This window comes from Anguilla anguilla, chromosome 4 (assembly GCF_013347855.1).
Source record: "Anguilla anguilla isolate fAngAng1 chromosome 4, fAngAng1.pri, whole genome shotgun sequence".
NCBI classification, from domain to species: domain Eukaryota; kingdom Metazoa; phylum Chordata; class Actinopteri; order Anguilliformes; family Anguillidae; genus Anguilla; species Anguilla anguilla.
The window spans coordinates 45594944-45616793 of record NC_049204.1 but is presented as its reverse complement, the minus strand read 5'-3'; the positions used below and the strand labels follow the sequence as shown (position 1 = coordinate 45616793).

Genomic DNA, 21850 nt, shown 5'->3' with positions numbered 1-21850 from the left:
CTCTCACTCTCTTTTTGTCTCTCCCTCTCCCTCCCTCTCTCTCTCACTATCTCTCATAACAGCAGAACACACCATATTTCTCCTCTGGTTTCTTGTTGTCAGGCTCTTACAAGGCTCATATATATTTAACCAGGCAACTCAAGCCTGATAAAAAAACCTGTTAACACAAGTACACAAATAAATTGCTTCGACAAGGTACTTTAAACCAGCTAATGTCTCTCTCTCCAAACAGATTCCTGTTCATAAAAGTCCGCTCAATGTGTCCAAACTCCCCTCAGTGATAACTTACTGCTTAAACATGACATGTTCTTGGCAGTCAGGCTGCAACCACCAAGAATCTATTTAAAGGGATAATTCCGTTTCTGGGGTTTTGCTGTAATTTCAGTTGTACTGTGTGTTGGCCCAGACAGTTTTGATCAGTGCAATGAAGGATATTTTAGATTTTTACAGAGGTTTCTTGCGACCTGCTGGCTTTGACCTTGGCTGCTAATAGGGGTAATCATGGGTTTGTGATTTAAAGCAAAGAAATACACCTAATGCAACTCCAAAGCAGCTTTGTACAGCCATGTTATGCCTCCAGAGGTTGTACGTGTGTACATCACCTTATTTTCCCTTTTTTCATTTTTTAAATGACATTTATTTTCGGTTGGAACCATTTCCTGTGATACATGCACCCCAAGGCTGTGCCTCTCCAGGAACAAAATGGCACAGCTTCGTATATCAATAGTACTACCTGTGGAAAGAAGCACATTATTGCATGAGAGAGAAGACCAAAGCAACGACAAATCAACAGGACAGAAAGAGGAGTCTGCTTTGACAATTCCAACTTACAGGAAAAGATATGTCATTTTCATATCACTTTTACCAACTACTTTTTGGCAGCTCAGATCTTTTGAAAATATGGCTAATTGTCCTCTAATGTGATGCCAGCATGACAATGCACCCCTCTTCAACCTCTCAGCCTCTGTCTGTGGAAACGCAAATAAGGCTTGGCAACATGGCTGAAACTCTCCACTAACCCATGATTTCAGCACACATAGCAGCCAGTGTAAAGCGACTTCTGTGAACATCTAACATATGATTCATCACACAGAAAACATACACTAAAACTGAAAGAATATATATATGTTTTAATCCAGAAAGTGAACCATCCATTTAAGGAAAATCACAAAAAAAAAAAAAATATGTGACTCATCTTGTTTCAGTGTGGCTCAGCAGAGCAGATAAACTTCATTCCTGTCATCCCACAATGCTGCCTTTGTGGGTTGTTTTTTTTTGTTTTTTTGAAAAGCCGGAGGAACATGACCCCCGAAATGGCAGGGATATCACGCAGCCCTGCTTCCTTTCGACCCCTGTCGCCTTTTTAATCCCCCCTCCCCGAACAGCGAGTGGGTTTCTGGTCGCTCTGTGACCCAAGCGGACCACTGTGTCGTACATAAGGAGGTGGTGGGTAGGGGGGGCAGGCCTGCGTAACTTGATAGGGAGTAAATGGAGTGGAGAGCGGCCCCAGCTGGCCCCACGTCCGCAATGCTAACCCCCCACCCCCAAATCACCCCGCCCGTCTGCCAAAACCATGAGTCTTGCTAAAAGGGTGATCAGTGCCTGCAGGGCGAGTGTGTGAGGGGAGGCTGTTGTTTTCTTGGCAGGTGGGTGGGAGGGGGGCTTTTGTTATCTTCTTGTTTCCTCTGATGGATCACTCCTCAATCAGCAGGCTTCGGCGACCGGGTCGTGTCGGGGTTGGTCACGACTCCACGGAAGAGATGAGTCTCACCAGGGCCCCTCGTCTTTCAGCAGATCTGAAACCGCTTCCTGTTCTTTCAGTGCACCCCGCACCAATCTGGCTCCAGGGTGACAAAGCAGGGCGCACGGGGAGAGAGCGTACCCCCCCCCCCCCCAAGAGCGCCTCTCTACAGCGCCCGTCATACCGCCAGAGAGCTCTGCGAGCGACATCCTCACGAGCAAGGTACGCAGCTGCATTCCTAATGCGCGTTTGCTTAAGGATCAATGCTACAGCCTTCTTCTGTCTGGAGCTTTTTCCCCCTTTTCCTTCTCACCTGGGGTACATTTGCACTTACAAAACAAATGGGCATATTAGCAGGGAACTGGCACGCTCCTTGTTTTAGAAAAATGAATTAACCTGTGCCAATGGAGCGGGAAAAACAGCTGGCCTGGCAGGGCTGTCCCCTACGGTGGATGCGTTCCCATGGTTTCCAGCCCCGACGTCTGGACCGCAGACATCCCTTCCTCCAGCGCAAACTAAGATGGATGCGCATGAATATTCATGCCCTTGCCAGTTTTCCACATAATTAGTCTTCAGGGTCACCATCCCGTCCACCTCACCCCCTCATTTCCATGGCACCCGCTTATGAGTGCCAGGGCAAGACAGGACAGGCACGCCGACGCGCCCCTTTCAGGATGATTAAATACGCAGGGGCCTGGGACGCAAGGTTGGCCCTGCCACTGCCGAAATCTGCAGCAGATCTGTTAACCTACTTCAGGTAATGCGCTCCCCAGGTGAAAGACACTAAAAGCTTGGCAGGCCATATACCATGTCGTTCATCTCCATGGGTCTATAAATATACATTCTCAGCCACTTTTCCAAACTAATGTACTGAAACCTTTTTTTTTTTTTTTGGCTGGACCGCAACAGCTGGGCCAGCCCTACAAACGCGAATGTCTGTGACTGAGTGACTGAGTGATGAAGTTACACCATTGGTCGGCCGAGTTATGAAGTTACACCATTGGTCGGCCGGATCATGTGCGTTAGGTCCAGCCACATACTAGGTTTTAACCTGGTCTTGTTTTTTCAGATCCAGGGCTGAAATTACACAACAGCCAAAAGGCTATGCAAATGCCCTGCATTCTGGTCTTAATTCCCTTTTTAAAATATGTGCACACATATGTGTGCATATGTCCCCCCCTCACCCTTTTGCCGTAGCATTTGACAGTACACATTGTTAACTTCCTGTGTCTCTTTCTTTACATTTCAATTCTCTGGTGCATGATTGTACCCTGAGGTGGTGCCATCTTAAAAGTTAAAGGTCTCCCCAGGAGTTTGTTCCAATCACATGGATTTGCTAATTGGCACAATTCTTCATCCAAGAGGTAGATCTATTTAGTGAAATCAGCAGGCTGAGATGGATGGAAGACCCATGGCAGCACTTTCACTTTCTGATCCCTGGACTTTCCACCTCTGGTTGTACCCTTCACTCAATTTGCGCATAAATATCATCCCCCTTGATAAATGGTGAATGGTGAAGAGCCACAATATGTTGGGATAATAATAATCTAGATGATATATCCAGCAAGAAATAGTGAAGTAAAGCAGACCAAAGTGGCTAATTTCATATTTTACTGTGTATCAAAACGGAGAATAAAGTGCTGGCAGCAAACAGACACTTCTTTCATTGCAAGTCTAAAAATATTAAAGCAGAGTGCTGAAAATCTGCTAGAACCCTAAAATAGACCCGCTCGTCCCACGGGACATATTCCCATGGGTTTCGCAAGGTGCAAAAACAAACCAGCAGTGGCGGAACCAGCGCCCCCCTCTGGCAGTGTATATGACATTACACATTTTACAGAATATCAATCCCATAAGTCCCACACAACCTCCTCAAGCAGGGATTCTGGACTTTGTTTGCATGAGGAACAGGCCGATCAAGAGAAAGACCGTAGACACAGTAGGGAACAGAAGCTGAAAACAGAATGGCAGGGCTGGGCTCTGTAGGGCCACAATGGGCGGGGCCTGGCAGGCAGACAGACAGAAACAAACAGACCAACAGACAGACTGACATGTAGCCTGTTGCAGCTGATATACCAAGCTCTTACCATTTCACTCTGTCTCTCTCACTCTCTCCCGCTTCCCCCCCCTCACCCTGTGACCCTGTTTCTCTCTCTCTCTCTTCTCACTGTCTCTCTCACTCGCTCTCTCTCTCACCCTCTGTCTCTCTATCCCCTTTGCTCACGCTGTCCCTCTGTCTGTCTCTCCCTCTCACTCTCCTTTCTCAAGAGGGGTCCAGGCACACTTAAAGTAGAAGTTAGGCGCAGGACAGACACACTGTGTCCCTAAAGCGTGGTACTTTACCTCAGCTGAAGACTGGGAGACTGGGAGACTGAATTAGAAAAGCTGTAAAATATGGAAGTGCTGTTTGTCAGCCCAAAGCGGCAGTGTCTGTTCAGCACATAAATCATGCAGCAGCGCTCTGCCAGTCATTCGTGGCCAAGTCGGCGTGCCAGGCACGTCGGGGCCGTCCTTAATGAGACAGGCTTCTCCGCGCTCCGCGGAAGTGCTGGGGGACTCCGGGGGCCCGAACGCGCATTTTTCCAGGAGGCTGCAGGCTGTGGACGCTCTCGCTCTCCCTGGAAGAGAGAGGCCGCTTCGCTAAACGGCGCACTTCCGCGGAGGGGCGGCGAGACGTTTCCCTCGGCCTCTCTCTCTCTCTGGAAGGGTGGTTTTTCCTCAGTCCCCCGGCACAGCAGGGTGGTGTTTGGTCTCTGTGGAGTGTAGAGCACTGAGGCTAACAAACAAACAAAAAACAAACTAAGGAACTGACAAAAAAAATAGAAAAAATGTAGAATAGTATGCGAGCTCTTTCAGAATGGTTTAGAAGTTTACCGATGTAACCATGGAACCAGCTCAACAGAAATGAAAGAACATGTGTCAAGTAGTGTGTGTGTGTGTGCGCATGCGTGTGCGTGTGCGTGTGTGTGTGTGCGCAAGCGTGTGTGTGGCTGTATGTGTGTGTGTGTGTGTGTGTGCGCAAGCGTGTGTGTGGCTGTATGTGTGTGTGTGTGTGCGCAAGCGTGTGTGTGGCTGTATGTGTGTGTGTGTGGGCGCAAGCGTGTGTGTGTGTGTGTGCGCGCAAGCATGTGTGTGGCTGTGTGTGTGTGTGTGTGTGTGTGTGCAAGCGTGTGTGAACACATGTAAATTCATGTAAATTTTGGTAGCTCTGGTTGGGTGGTGATTCACTCCCATGAGGCCCTACACTAGCTCCTAGTGCCTGATTTAACACTCCGGGTGAAATCATCCTCACTCGCAGAGCCTTGGAAGAGTACACAGAGCCTCAGGACCAGAGCCTTAGTCCTTCCCTTCAGCTCAACAGGCCCAAACTGCCGCCGTGGTCCTCCCCTTCAGCTCAACAGGCCCAAACTGCCGCCGGGGTCCTCCCCTTCAGCCCAACAGGCCCAAACTGCTGCCTCGGGGCCTGACACAAACACCCCGCAGCTGCCAGATCGATAAACAATTACTTTCACTCTCCTTCCACCGGCACAAGCTATGACGCTCGTCTCATCAATCTGCGACAGACAGACAGGCCTGTTCTGCACACTGGACCTCTCTGTGTCTGTCTGACTGTCTGTCTGCCTGCCTGTCTGTGTCTGTCCGTCGGCCCGCCTGCCAGTCTGTCTGTCTGTCTGCCTGCTTGTTTGTCTGTCTGTCTGTCTGCCTGCCTGCTTGTCTGTCTGTCTGTCTGCCTGCCTGCCTGCCTGTCTGTCTGTCTGTCCATCTGTCTGCCTGCCTGCCTGTTCAGAAAGTGGACAAATGAACGTATGTGCATGGCATGACACTGCAAAAGAGTGTAATATAAGCTTCGGAAGCGTGTGTGTGTTTGTGCGTAGCATGAGACTGCATGACTATTCCAGAGAACCCAATTTTTATTTTCTCTCAGAGAAAGTGTACAAGAAACACAAATGTATCATGCTACTTGAAATTCATTTTTAAAAACTCCCCAAAAAGGATATTAATAGCATTCTGAATGAATGCCTATTGTGGTGATCTCATTTACATGTTAACTAGTCCATTTCTAAACATAGGCACTCATCATTCGAATACATGTTTTGCCATAGTAAGCAAGAGCTTGAATCTGGTGTCATGCTGAAAGGATCCTTTGCTCTTTCATCCTTTTTAACTCATTTTGAAAGAAGGAGTTCTATGAAAGTTGGCATGCTGTAAATACAGGCATAGTAGAATATTTTTCCCAGTTTCATTGTACCTGTTGTAGAACCCCTGGGAAATCTAACACAGAATGTCACTTTTATGTGCATGCACACAGACACTCACACACACACACAAATTGATACATCTTGTATTTTATTATTGCTCTGCAATCTAGTGAGACTTTAGTTGCATATATGCCATTCCTGGTTGAAAACAAAACCAGCAGAAGAGAGAATGTTTATTATGATTAGTTTTTCTCAGAAAATGCACCGTGTGTAATCTGTTTCTGCAATAAAGGGTCTTTGGATTTGTGCAGTGGGATTTCACTAACAAAGCTTCTAAATCTCTGCCAAATCCAGAAGAATGCAGACCATCACCTTTGTGCTTCCTTACAATGCCTTCTGCGAGTTCACCTTCAAATCTAATCCCAACCTTTCAGGTAAACATAGGACAAAGCAGATTAAATGAGGAAGGGATACAGAGGGGCATGGAATTCACACAAACACATGCACGCACACATGCACACACACACACACACATACACATGAATGCAGGCAAACACACAACACAAAAACACACACGAGCGCACACACGCACACACGCACACACACCTGAAAGCAGGCAAGAACACACAGACACACACACAAGTGTAGGCAAGCACACACACACAGTGTGTTCTCTTCTGCAGCTCCATCACATTAATGTTCCCACACTTAGACAAACACTGCTTTAGATTAGATTAAGTTAATACTTGGTTTCTCGGACATTTGTTTTGAACCTCAAAGCCACTTTCGTTCCCACAGTAGTAATATGCCGCGCGAACGTAAATAAGACGATGTGGTGCGTTACGAGCACACGCAGCCGACAGGGCCACCCAGGTTCGCGTGCGCTGTGAGAGGGCCGCTCCGCGCTGCGTGGGCGGTGGTTGTGAGGAAGACCCGTGGAGCCGTGTTCCGCGAGGTGACTGCGCGCACCGCGCATCGATCAGGGCCGGGCACCGCGGGTCCCTCATTAGCAACCCCTCTGTCTGCGCTCCACTCCTCCCGGAGTCCCCGGGCGCAGGTACCCAGCCTCCCAGAGCGGGAAATTACACCCCCAATCCATTCCCCTCACAAACCTGCAAATCAACAGCATTTTTTTTTACCCCCTCTGTCCAGTGAGTAAAGTGTTCTTGTTTAAGCTGCCAATGACGAAACGGGGAGTTAAAACCACACAGCACAGAGAGAGAGAGAGAGAGAATGTACGTCTCAAGTGCACACAAAACAGAAGACGGGCGTTGGTGTGTGGGTGGGGGGGGGGGGTGTTTGGGGCCGGCTACATCAAACATCAACAGCACACACGTCTTCAGAGAAAAGGCGGCTCCTGAGCAGCCGCGTTCGGGAAAGTAAACAGGCGAAAGTGCTGTGGAAAGCGTCCGAGGCCGCGACTGTAATCGCCGCAGCAGAAGCGCCCAAGGAGCTCGCCTGAGTGGCCTCTCGGTCCCTCGGCCCGCACCTGAGGCCTTCTCAGCCCAGAGAGGATTATCTCAAAGCCTCTTTTTGGAAAGTTGTGGCAACGGAGAAAGCTCCCGCCTCCCCGTAAAGTCGAGGAGCCTCAATTACAAGCCGCTCTACACGGAGGCTTGCTGCCTGTTCAGTGGCATCAGCCACCGTGTAGATCCACTGAGCTTAATATCACACAGATGGGATATACTGTAATCTCTGTCCACTATCAATCCATCCAGCCAAAGCCTGTTGTACACTGACCTTTGTGGACAACAGAAGATATAAACATGACCCAGGGTTCCACCCAACCATTCAGAGGCCAGAATTTCAGAACAGCCATTGCTGACAATGAGCAGTGATGGATCAAGGTAATTTCTCAAAAGTTTGGTATAGCGCCCTCTAAAAAAAAAATTCTAAAAAAATTTTAATCTCCCCAAGTTGTACACATATATTACTATTTTAAGATCTTAATTTATTTCATTCAAGCCCCAAATTCCCTAAATGACACACTCAAAGTAATCATTAGAACTCTTAAATCAATGATTAATATCATATAACAGTTCATTTTGAAACCTTGTTTGAATTTAAGATTCCAGGGTATGAATTAAAATGAAATTAAACAAAATGTATGGTTCAAATTAGCAATGCCAGCACAGAAATTAAGAAAGGAAGCGGCTGAGATGCTGCAGATATCTGAGGGTGAAAATTATTGGGGGCCTATTTATCTATTTATGTGCAGTATCTCACTATTTTTTGACATATTTTAATTAATCGATGCCTAAGTTGCTTCTTAGGGGCATTGAGGTCTCTTCCCTGTCCCTTCCCTTCCCTTTCTGTCAACTCAGATTTCAAAACCAGGGTGAACAGTGAACATAGCAGCTGGCAAGCCATAACGAATACAATTAAAGAATGTCAAAAAACTCATTTCTTCTATGATTAAGAGCTGTGTATCAGTGCAAAGGGGGGGGGGCAACAAAAGCACTAACATTGTAGACAAACTAATTAAAAAATAAGCTTAATTAACAACTCTAATTGTGCCCATAAGCTTGAAAAGAGCATATCAGCAGCATCACTCAGAGACGATTACGGTAATGATACATTTTCAGCACACACATGACTTTTAAAGGAATGAGTGAGTGAAGGAAAAAGAGAAGGATGGAGGGAGGGAGGGACACATGCTCTGCGCTGTGCAAGGTTGTCTGTAGGTTTGGCTTTCGCCCAGGCCTCAGAGAGCTGCATTATGGGTGAAAAGGCTCCCCCCCCCCTCCCCCTCCCACTCCCCCCCCACCCAAGGAGGCCACACTGCCAGGTCCACACACTTCGTAGTTTGATGGAAACACTGCATGTCACCCAGGTTATCTAGTCCTCTCCACAGATGCTGGCACTGGGGGGGTGAAGTGGGGGGGGGTGTCTGTCCACTGCAGAAATTTCAACGCAACCAAACAGGCAGCAGAAGTGGGGGTGAGGGAAGGAGCTGGGGGGGGGCAGTAACTCAAGTAAGGGCAGCAGATTTTAGCAGCCTGCTATTGCACGCTTCAGGACACACACTTGACTTTCCCTGGCCCTGCCACAGTGCCCATCACAGAAGATTAAGATTAAGCGCAGGTTAAAGCAGGACTACCCCGCACCATCTGACACACGCTGCACACAGAATGTAATGTGAGCAGGATGACCTGCCCCCACAATGCAGTGGGCCCACATGGCTGACAATTCCACAATGCAACAGGCCACCATATCAATGGTTTACAATGCATTGCTGTTTTGTAGTGGGATCTCTCTATTCCTGTTAACTTAAACAGCATTTATTTTCAGTTCATCCCCTGTGTTTTTTGATACTAACTGCAGTTTAAAAAATGAGTGAGATTATGATTTTTTTCCCAAAGATCTAGAAAACCATAAGAGGATAGAATGGGATCCTGAGGGAAGACAGTTTATTTCAACTTAATAAACCTGTTTACATTAGACTGGGGAGCGCAAAATAAGCCACCAAAAGTGACAAAAAAGACACGTTGGATCATAGCGCCTGCCACTGGTCAGACTGCACTCAAGCATTTCATTACAAGCGGAAACCTTTTTTATCAGCTCAGAAATACTGCAAAACACACTGTATCACAGCACAGCCATTACATTGCATTACATTACTGGCACGTAGCAGGTCTACAATTTAATCCAGAGCAACCTTTTTGCATTTTAGACATCATCCATTTATACAGCCGGACATACACTTCAGAAATTCAGATTCAGTACCCTTCAGTAACCCTCAAGGGTAGAATGGCAGTGTTCTACCTGGGAATTGAACCAGAAACTTTATGTTATTAACCCAGTCACCTACCCTAACCTAAACTGCACTGCAAGAAGACTCCAAAAGCATCACTGCAAAAAAATGAAAAATGATAGCAGGCCAACATGTCTCAGGTTTGCACCAGAGGCCAGTGCTTTGGGGTGTCCTCAGAAGGGCTGGACGGGGCAGCTGTCCTGTTCATACAGAGAAAGGGGAGCTTTAAAAAGGGCACCAGACTGACCGCATGACCGAGGCTATTCTCCCTCCCCACCCAGAGCCCGCTTCTCTTTCCCTCTTCAGTGCAGGGGGGAATAGGTTTTAATTCATTTTCAATGGGAATGACACTCCTCCGTCCACTGACCTCAATTTCCATAAGACACCCGCCCGACCAGGAGCTGAGATTGCTTTTCTGGAGCGAAGATTCGGTGGCATCGCAGGCTTTTCCCGCTGTTCAATGAGAAGCGAGGGCCAGCGATGGAGGCCGCACATCCTCTCAGCTGAGCGGAGAGTCACATGCTCTCTGTTTTGCAGGTAATTGCTATGATGTGAAGCAAACCTCTCCCCCCACACACACCTTCCCTGGGGTGGTAAGGAAGGAACTCTTCTATTTCAAATAAGACGGAGTGGGCAAGGAATAAAGTTCCGTTGACCAGCCTCCTTAAAGTGCATCTTGCAGGTAAACTTTGTTACGGAAGTAGACTTGACCTTTTCTGAAAATGACCATTTGAAAAGTTAATGCAGGATTTAATCATTTTTACAAGACATAAGGGCACAGATTCAGAGGAAATAGTGGCCGTTTTGAGCAAAGCTCCTAAAAACGCCTTTTTTTTCAACATCGCGTCATATTACGTAACAAAAGGGAGTCTGCCTGCCTTAGCTAGCCTTAGCCCAATGTGCAGTAGTAGGTGGTATTGAGTCTGAGTGGTCGTGATTTAGTCTTTTTAAAGTAGTTTTATATTGCATTTCACCGTGTATCATCTTAAATTATTGTGTTTGTGCAGGATGCACAATGAGTATGACATTGAGTACACAATTTTCCTAACAGGAAAAGGAACGGTGCTAGCTTTCATGCCTGGGTGCGTTTTGTGCAGGTGAAGAGACGGGACTTCACTACTGCATCTGTTACAAAAAACGCGGTCGTGTGTGGCGCTCATTTTAGACCGGAGGATTATCCTCCCGGCGATAGGATGGAGTTCAGGATGGGATGTCGAAGCCAGGACCGGGTGAGACTGACAGCTTTTGCGGTTCCTTCAGTGCACACAGTGGCTTCATCAGGTCCGCCATCAGCAGCAGGTTCTGGTTTTGTCTTACTCCAGAAAACGATGTCAGCTAGGTCTTGGCGGTTTTTTAGATGCGGAAGTAAAATTCTCTCACAAAAACAATTCCAGAAGGCACTGTACTATATATATAAGTATATTTTTATGAAAATCTAGTTCCTACATCATTTTCCTACACATTGATTCACTGGGGTCTTCAACCTGCAATATGCCCTTTAATTAGTCTAGAAGGAGGTATGCTCTCAGGCCATTAACAACCTTTATGGAAACGGAACTCATTTTTTAAAGAATTTTTACCCCGAAAAAAAAACTGGCTGCTAAAGAGTAAAGCTTTTCTCCTCTGCCTTTCCTCCACCTCTACACCCTCCGCCTTTCCTCCACCTTTACACAGCCCACAGCTTTTATTGAGAAAATGTGGCTGCAAAAATACGACCCGTCTTGTCGGCCTTTTTCACCGGGGTTTGTGCTCGGCAGCAGTTGGGTTCTCGCGACTGTACGGTGGGAGACACGCCAGTGGTTGAGCGGGTTTAATTCTGTGGGCTGGGACCGTGGCCAAAGAGCTGTTTTATTGGCGGTAATAGCAGGAAGCAGGCTCCGACGTGCGGGGTGCGGGACGAAGGGGGAAAACAAGTCTGCTACATTAGAGGGGGAGAAACGGCTATCACTCACTCACAACTCAAGGCGCCAGAACACTCTCACCGCCACAGATTTTTCTAAGCAGCCTTTTTGATTAGACACCCCCCGCCCCACACATCAGTGTAAATCAGAAGGCATGGCTAGCAACGTGTCACGTGACTTCATCTCACGGCGTTCCCTGGGATTAGGCCCGGTGTCAGCCATCGCCATTCCATCCCGCTAACGGGCTCTGACACTTCAAGAAGCCGGAGCACCGTTAATGTGCCAAACCCTGTCGGCTCTGCGGAAAATGTTTCTCAGAAAACTGTTCCTTTCTCACGAACCACCTTGTTGTCCCAACACCCCCCAAACCCCCTACTCCCCACACACACACACACACACCCTGCACGATGGAACTGGAAATAACTTTCCCCTCACATGGAGACTGGCGGATGAATGAGTCGTTAGCCACTCGCCCATCGCTTCATGCATAAGAAGCTACTGCTGAGGAAGAAGAAGAGTGCTCTTCTATGCTGACCCCCACACCTCATGACCCCTCGTATCCTACAGCCCACTCTGAGAGTAAGTATTTCTTCCATGATGGACGGTTTGTCATGTCATCATCCAAAGTCTGTCATCATGTTGCCATAACTCTGCTGCAATGGTCAAGAGTTTCATAGCAAAGTTGCTGTAACTGTCTATACCTTAGTTACTCAGAAGGGTAAAGAACAATTCTGCCTCTGCTGTATCATATAAAATCAGGGATCTCTTTAAGTGCACATCTTTGTGTGCTGGTCTGTCTCTGTACGTGTCTGTGTGTCCGTGTGTACACCTGTACATATGTGTGTGTGTGTGTGTGTGTGTGTGTGCGTGGGTATGTGTCTGTATGTGCATGCGTACACCTGTACATCTGTGTGTGTGTGTGTGTGTGTGTGCGTGCGTATGCCTGTACATATGTGTGTGTGTGTGTACGTGTGCATTACTCTGCATGGGTTTTTGTGTGAGTGTCTTTATGTGTGTATGCACATCTGTGTGTGAATGTGCATCTGTGTGTGTGAGTGTTCATTCATGTGTATTTGTTGGTATGAGTGTGCCTGCGTGTGTGTGTCTGTGTGTGCTTGTGTGTGAGAGTGTGCGTGCCTTCGTGCATGCGTGGTTGAGTGTGTGGGGGGGCATATCTGGACTTGCGTTTTTCAGCATGAACTAGACACTGAAAAAGAGGTGTTGTTCTGTGGAGGTGAGCGCAACGGCTCTTTCCTCAGCCTCAGCAGTAGAAAATTAGATCATTTTTCAGGGCCTGTGACCAAGCCCTTTGTTCAGGTTGTGTGAGAGCCCCAGAAAGAAAGCAGACATCACTGGGACTTTAATACAAACATTCTGCTATCTTAAAAAAATAAAAAATAATGCGATTGAAGGTTCAGTCAATTCCTGCGTACCCGGCAACGGCAAGCATTTACCCTGACAACACAAACACATAATGGAATTTTGATTTTAAGGGCTGTAATACGAAAGTAAATAATAACTTATTGACGTAAGCGTACATACTGCAGCAGCAGGCACACTGAACGCCTGTAGATTTTTTACCATTATAAGCAAGAAAGTAGCAGGTCTCAACCTTTTATGACTTCAGCGATGATCGTTCAGGATGGCCTTTTCCACACCGTCATCGATGCCCTGCATGCACATTAATGCAGTCCATTCCTCAGAGAGTAGTGAAGTAATGACTGAACGGTACACACAGAAGAGAGGGGATGACAATTTTTTTAACAGCCTCCCCAACACTAAGAAGTGCCAGACAAAACTAAGAAGGGCCTTTCACTGTGTTAGCCTCATGTCTCCTAACCACCTACATTCACGCACACACACACCGCATGCACACGCACACACACACCCATATACGAACACACACACACACACACACACACACATTCTGATATATTCCATATACATTTCAGATATGCTTCTATGTATAAACTGTAAAATGTGACAATAAGAAAGCAAACCATACATTCACATTCATATTCTGTGATTATTTCAGTATACTTATATAAAAGGGAGAGGTGAGCTGGTTCTCTCATTGTCACGAGAGAGAGAGAAAGAGAGAGAGAGCGAGAGAGAGACTGATAGATGGGATTCATTAGATGGAGCCCTGATTCAGGAGGCTTTCATCTCTTCCCAGATCTGTGACTGACAATCTCTCTCTCTCTCTCTCTCTCTCTCTCTCTCTCTCACACACACACACACACACAAACAAACAAATCCAGGAACAAATCGAGGTACGAATTAAAAAAAAAAAACATCAGACGAGACGGATAACCTCAGACTAAGAATGCTGATCAACACTGAGCTGGGTGCTCCACTTTGAGGCTGTGCATGTATCAAACACAGGCGTTTCACCCGAGCGCAGGACCTGCAGGGGTCCAGCCCTCGCCCTTTTTTAACCGCCGATGCCAGACACCACTAACCGCCTTGCCCCAGCCATTGTCACCACGCTCCCCGGAGAGGGAGATAATAGCTAGCTGTGTTTTTCTCATTAACGGCGGAAATATGTTTTGGCAATGCGCGAGGGCTGGAACTGGGCCACTTTCAGTTTTCCGACGCTGATCCGATCGAGGAACGCGCACGCAGCTTCAATTATTCCTCCCTCTCAAAGCAAGACCTAGAATATCAATACATCTGTTAATGCCCTCCGGTCAGGTCACAAAGCTAATTCAACAAACATGAACTGCCCTTTGCTAGCCATCTGAGAATATCACACACACAGGGTTAAAAGCTTCAGTAAGCAAAAAGGACAAACAGATCGATGGCAGCACATTACCAAGTTCATTAAAAATACCCAAGGTTTTTTTAACAGGCCTAACGAGATCGGCGTTGACCCCTGACAGAAAGGTTCAGGTGTAATTACGCCCATGCCCTAAGGCTGCATCGCCCTGGGCGGCATCAATGCGCGCCAGCCCGCCACTCCGTTTGCACAACCCGTTTCCTGCCACAAAAGCAGCACCCCGTGGGGCGGTTTGCGGTTTTACGGTCGAAAGGGGCGCGACTCGACCGGAGATGCTCGTCCCGTTTGTTTTCCTGTCAACGCCATCGCGTCAGGCAGGTCGCAACGAGACGAGACTCGCTTTTAAAAAAGAAAGGAGGAATGCTCAAGCAGCCAGGGCACAGAACAAAGTCTATCTTATCCCCCATTCACAGATAATCTACAGACACAAAGGGCAGCAGGGCCACCCCCACCAACGGGAAGAGGAGAAAATGTCCTCACCACAAAGGAGTCTGTAGAGGAGATCAAAAACACAGGTACTCTGTGAAAACGTGATGAGCTCTCTGAAAGCGGTGACGGACTGCTCCTTTTAACCCTGTTCCCATGGTAAACGGGCAGCGAAAGAACATGCTCGTCTATGCCCGTCTATGCCCGTTTATGCCCGCTTACGATGGACTAGCAGCAGCAGCCCATGTCGTGCCACGGAGAAGCTCGCAACTGAACATAGTTTTCTGGCCAACTGACAGGAAGGGCTTGGAGAGGAATCCAGTCAGGCAATGTCTGCTTTCTAATGACTTTTTTTTGTAAATCCATTTTTGTTGACTCATTCATGGGTGGGGTTATTCTCTTTCATGTGAGCACTGAAGCTGTGGAGGCACATTCTGTGCTACTGAAGTGCTTCATACCTCGACACACACACACACACACACACAACACATATATGCACGCACACCCACAAAAACACACATATGCAGACAAAAACACATGCACACACACACGCACACAGAAATAGCTATGCAAACACACACAGAAATAGCTATGCACACACACACACAAACACATGCACACACACACACACACACACTTGGGCTGAAAAACAGCTAAGCAGAGACCCTCCTTGCTGAACAAATCTGCAGGCAAAACTTTGAAAGGGAGATGAGAACAGTGCAGCACTCACAGGCAATGTGGTTATTAATTGGCCACCTCAGGCGTCAATCACACTGACGGAGGCCTTTCATCGGGTGAAGAAGCGGGGGGGTTGCCCTCAGGGATGGCGGCTTTCTCTCTACACTTCCATCCATCTGTCCATCCATCCATCAACAGCCATGCACAAATAGTTTTGGGAAGTTAATTAGCACTAATTGGATCATCCGGCACAGTGGCACCGTCCCAAAGGACTGGAGGCTGCTGGGAGGTGGCCGCATTAATTCCACTTTGTAGCGGTTAATATTAGAATGTGACACTTGTTCCTCTGCACTCTGTGACCCTCCCCTCTGTAGGGTGGGTGACATGCAGGAGGATTGCCTTGGGAACAGGAGTCAGGGCGTCCCATAGAATGCTCTTCCATCTCCCAAACACATATGCATACACACATACATGTACAGATAGATATATGCACACACAAACATATGCACGCACCTATTTGTGCAGGCACAGGCATACACACGCACGTGTAATCACAATTAGAAATACACATGCACACACAAGCCCTCATGCACATGCATGCACACACACATACACGTGCACATACACACAGACACACACACACACACACGCACAGAGCAGCAGTGGTAAGAGCAGAATTAACCCAGGGGCTCTGCCCAGATTTCTGCACACAGCTCCATGCAACATGAACCCTGGATCACCAACTGGAATCTATCAGCCAACTGAGGAGAATCATGAGATTAACATAATTATTCACTTACACAGAAAAGTTAGTCATCTGCAGGCACAAAATTGCCATAAAGTTACATAGCATTCTCTTGTTTTTATAGATTAACTACCAAACAATGTCCGTACACAAGTGTCACCACGACTGACTTTTATTGCATATTTCTCAGTTTTAGTTTCATTTTTTTTCTATTTGGCCCAAAATGCATTTATTTTCATGTGGCCCATCAAAGTCAAAATTCTACTCCAGCTATATTTTTATTCATGGCCTGACAAGATTATTTTCCCCTTGCATTTATTTTATCTTTTTAAGGAGCTGTGCGCCAAAATAACATGGCTCTTAAAGTGACTGGCACACTGCCGACCCTTAAATTGCAATACTGCTCTTCCACAAATTATTTCCTATTATGTCTGCTAATGTGCTGATGTCAACAGCTAAGCTGGAAGAGGCTGGAGGCATGTTTCCCCAGTAAATACTTGGTATGGGTGTGTGTGGTGTGTGTGTGTGTGTGCGCGTATGTGTGTCTGTGTGTGTGTCTGGGTGTCTGCATGTGTGTGTGTGATGATTGAGTATGTACAGTCAGGTCCATAAATATTTGAACATTGACAAAGTTATTGTTATTTTATCTGTCTACCACAGCATATTGGAGTTGAAATTAAATTATGAATATGAGCTCAAAATGCAGACCTTCAGCTTTAATTTGAAGGTATTTACATCCAAATTGGGTGAACAGTGTAGGAATTACAGCACTTTATATATGTGGTCCCCCCATTTTTAAGGGACCAAAGGTAGGTGGACAATTGGCTGCTCAGCTGTTCCATGGCCAGGTGTGTGTTATTCCCTCATTATTTCATTTACAAGTAAGCAGATAAAAGGTCTAGAATTGATTTCAAGTGTGCCGTTTGCATTTGGAATCTGTTGCTGTTAACTCTCAATATGAAGTCCAAAGAGCTGTCACTGTCAGTGAAGCAAGCCATCATGAGGCTGAAAAAAAAACCCATCAGAGAGATAGCAAAAACATTAGGTGTGGCCAAATCAACTATTTGGTACATTCTTAAAAAGAAAGAATGCATTGGTGAGCTCAGGAACACCAAAAGGCCCGGAAGACCACGGGGAAACAACTGTGGTGGATGACAGAAGAATACTTTCCCTGGTGAAGAAAAACCCCTACACAACAGCTGGCCAGATCAAGAACACCGCCCAGGAGGTAGGCATATCTGTGTCCAAGTCAACAATCAAGAGAAGACTTCAGAGGGTAAATACAGAGGGTTTACCACAAGATGTAAACCATTGGTAAGCCTCAAAAACAGGAAGACCAGATTAGAGTTTGCCAAAAAAAAAACATCTAAAAAAGCCTGTACAGTTCTGGAACAACATCCTATGGACAGATGAGACAAAGGCCAACTTGTACCAGAATGCCCAAGACTTTTTTAAGGCAAAGAAGTGGAGTGTTCTGCAATGGCTAAGTCAATCATCTGACCTGAATCCAATTGAGCATGCATTTCACTTGCAGAAGGCAAAACTGAAGGCAGAATGCCCCAAGAACAAGCAGGAACTGAAGACAGATGCAGTAGAGGCCTGGCAGAGCATCACCAGGGAATAAACCCAGCGTCTGGTGATGATGGGTATGGGTTCAAGACTTCAGGCAGTCATTGACTGCAAAGGATTTGCAACCAAGTATTAAAAATGACAATTTAATTTATGATTATGTTAGTTTGTCCAATTACTTTTGAGCCCCTAAAATTGGGGGGGGGGGTGGAGGACTATGTACAAAAATGGTTGTAATTCCTACATTGTTCATACAATATTTTTGATAAAACCCTTAAATTAAAGCTGAAAGTCTACACTTAAATCGCATTCATTGTGGTGGTGAAAATTGTGTCACTGTCCAAATACTTATGGACCTGACTGTATGTATAGGGGGGTAAGGAGCAGCACTACAACACAAGCATGGCACTGTGTCTGTGTATGCGTGTGTGTGTGTGTGAGAGAGAGAGAGAGAGAGAGAGTGAATGAGTGAGTGAGACAACAGAAGATTGACCAAGCAGTGCATTTTCTCTGAAATGCAAAGTAGAGGCATTGAAATTTTGATTGACATCACTGAAGTTCATCCAAAGACATGGGTAGTCACTGAAGTCAACCACCATTCCCAAACTTCAGCAAGCACAAACTTGTTTGGGGTTTTTTTCACATCATTTTATTCCCCAAACCACTTTAGCGCAAACCACGCTCCATTGTTGCAACGAACGTTCCGAATCGATTCCATTGGTCAATACGATGAGAGCCCTGACCACGCCCCATAGCTGTAATAAACTTATTGTGCCTTTGCATTGCAAAAATACTATTCTACAATAAATGAGAAAATAAGGCCTTATGATTTTTTTATGGCTTTTCCCTTCCCCCTCCCCTAATTTTCCTATGCTGTGCTATGTTATTAACTGCTTTAATATACTTGGATTAAATCTAACATGAATCTAAATGCACATTTTGAAGAATCCATGCCATGTTGTGTCATTTGCAGCAAATCAACTCAACAAGACTCAGGTGGGAAGGTGAGACTTTCAAATACAGTTGACAGTCAAATCAAATCGCGGCAGAGATCCAAAGAATTCTAGCCAGTCCGCATGCGTTAAACTAAACATAGTGCAGTAAATTGAAAAGACCAAACTCTAACAAACAAGAATGAAGCGTACATTACAAATTGCAGTAGAGATCCAATTAATTGTAGCCAGCCAGCACAATTAAAACTATACATAAAAGATCAAACTCAGCGCCGCTACACGAGCCAAATTTAACCAATCAGTGAATTCATCCTTGTTGCAACTATAGGGCGTGGTTTGCGCGAAATCTTGTTGACCAATGTTGCAACTATAGGGCATGGTTTGCGCAAAAGTGTTTTGGGGAAAAAAATGATGCCTTTTTTTCCCCTCCCTGCCTGTAATTCTTCACTTCCTTGTTAACAGCTAGCATGTCTGAAAGCACGCTAACAAAGCTTGCTTTCAGTGCAAATGCTGTTGAAAGCCCCTCAGATCCAGAAGAAAGCCTGTCAGATATATTTTGCCATTGTGATTCCATTCTAAGGGTGTTCACTGTTCTGAAAAATAACTTTATACCTTCAGAAACGCCATTTTTTTCAATCATCAATCTGTGAAATCTTTGTCAGAACAAAAGTGCGTAGTGTAATAAAGAGGAAAAACATTTATTGGCAAAAAGTATGACTTCAGCGATAATAGTACTCTAGAGGGAAACAAAGTTTTTCAAAGGCCTCTCTGATACCTGCTGTGCAATGTGAAGGTGGCAGTTTGTAATGGCTTCTTATGCTGCAAATTAATTGCAATTAGAGGCAAAAATAAAAGCGTAGTTACTGTGCGAGCAACAAAGATGCCTTTCTTCTAAAATTTCTCTTTTTTTCTTCATACACAAGGATTTTTTAAATCAAAACCTTCCAATCGTCCCTTTTACAATTTACTCTTGTTTTTCTCTTCCTGTCTTCCTCCGGCTTTATGAAGAAAGAGCGGTTGATATTTCCCGAAGAGCTGTTGGGGCTTCGACAGCAGGAGTCGGATGAAAGAGACGAAACGTGCGAACGGCGAGCCCAGCAGGCGACACCACACGCTGCGCTGCGATGCGACGCGTCCGAGGGACGGGAGAGCCTCCCTTCGCCGGCCTCCAAGCAGCCGCCTGCCCGATCGCCATGGAAACGTTAAATGAAAACTGCACGCAGAGCGAATGCTGAGTTGATGGACTAAAGCCAGACCCTGCCCACGCTTTACCGTGAAAACACGTTGATCGACTGTCTTTCCCATCTCTCTAACAGCATAGAGTGCGCTAACAGCCATTTAAACCACCCAGCAGATGTGAACACTGAGAACCAGGTGTGTTTCTTTTCTCACCGGAAACTTCAGGTAGACCGGATCCAACACTAATAACGAGGCAGGCATGGCTGAATCTCAGCTGTGAGCCGCAGCTCTGTATGCTAAAGTAACAAAACCTGATGTGTATGGGTATCTGCACTAAATGGTGATGTCACAAACTTTGGTTAGTCCCCCCTCCAACTGTCAGAGGTCATGTCGCAAAGTCTGAAATGTCACCAGTCTGATTACTTTGGTTAGTCCCCCCTCCAACTGTCAGAGGTCATGTCGCAAAGTCTGAAATGTCACCAGTCTGATTGCAACGCTGACCACACCAGTTACACCGGTGCTGTGCGACTCTTGAGAGCGATGATGCTGTCAGCTGAGGGTATATGAGGTGTACAGTGGTACTGCACAGTTGCTGTATTCATGAATCATCAGTTGATGTCACTTCCTAGGGTCCATATGGTCCCTGTGCAAGTAGCTTTAAATAAAGTCACTGCAAAACGTACAGCTTGTGCTGCTAGCCATCTGTATTCATGTCATATAACTCTAATACCTGTAAGTTTGATTCCCACTTTGACCAACTGTATTAACTACTATCAACAATAAAACACTAAGCGCTTCACCGTTTGGAGAGGTCTTGAGGAAGTGAACCACACGCATCTACACCAGAGACACTGAATGACTGGAAGATGTGTACATCTCACAATAAGGAGAATACATCATCCATATCAGTGGCCTCCAGTCACCAGGCATGGGCTGTCATGGCGGTAAATGTTATATCTATGTACTGATGTCTTAATCTGTAGAAATCAATGTTTCATGCTTCAAATTCTGTTCCACCAGGAACCAGGTTTTGGATACGCGTCCCTTGATCAGCTCTAGTAGTGTTGTTTAGAAGGTAACAGACCAAGTCCAATCTCTCATATTGCAATGGTCATACTGACACCTTGGCTAGCCAACGTGGTAGAGATTTACACGTTGACATTGGGGAAACGATGAGCATCAGAATGCAAACCAAACCACCACCTCAATATTAATGGTCCAGTCCCCACCGTTTTATTAGCCCTCTATCAATCCTGTTTTATGGGCCAATTGGGGAAGGGGGGGGGGGGGGGTTTGGGGTGCCAGGATGGAAAGGTGTTTTTAGGAAATCCGATTGTGTAGCTGGGGACTGTAAACCACACCGCCTGCATGAGATTCACACTCAGATCTCACAGGATCTTTTTTCTTTCTGTAAAATGGCAGCTTAATAAAAGGCATCAGCACCAAGCCCTCAGACATGAGCAGGCTCTCTCAAGCATGCTTTATGTTCCAAGTTCAGATGCTAAATAACTAAAAATATCCATCTAAAAAATACCTAGCTCCAGTCTCACCCTCCTATAACAGAAAATAGCATATGGGCCTACAGATGCCCAGTGAATGATCTCCAACTTCAGACAAAACACACAGTATACCCCCGAAATATCCTGCATATCTTTCCCTCTTTCACTGACACATTTTTCAGTTCTATTAAAAATAACATTCTTGTGCTTATAAAGTCAAAACACAACACATGAAGTGCTTAGCAGGACTTTTAAATGACCGCCCTGAAAGATTAATGAGACACATAAGAGCTTTATTGCCATTTCTCTTGTTTTTAAAAGGAAATAACCAGGGAAAGCTTTGATACATGCTTTCAAATAACGGGCCTGTGAACATGTGTACGTCGAGCTTGGCGGCTACACGGTTAAGAGCTTGTTTTCACACCTC

At 46.0% G+C, this 21850-nt stretch overlaps 1 protein-coding gene and 1 long non-coding RNA gene across 3 annotated transcripts in view; one reads left to right on the top strand and one right to left on the bottom strand.

Annotated features, from left to right (window-relative positions):
• Nucleotides 1–21850, bottom strand: part of LOC118225894 (ephrin type-B receptor 1-B) — a 233536-nt gene that overhangs the window by 198606 nt on the left and 13080 nt on the right. The window lies entirely within an intron of this gene.
• On the top strand, nucleotides 12010–20606 carry LOC118225896. The gene is made up of 2 exons (XR_004764922.1): nucleotides 12010–12174; nucleotides 19754–20606. It is a non-coding gene; the product is annotated as an uncharacterized LOC118225896 (long non-coding RNA).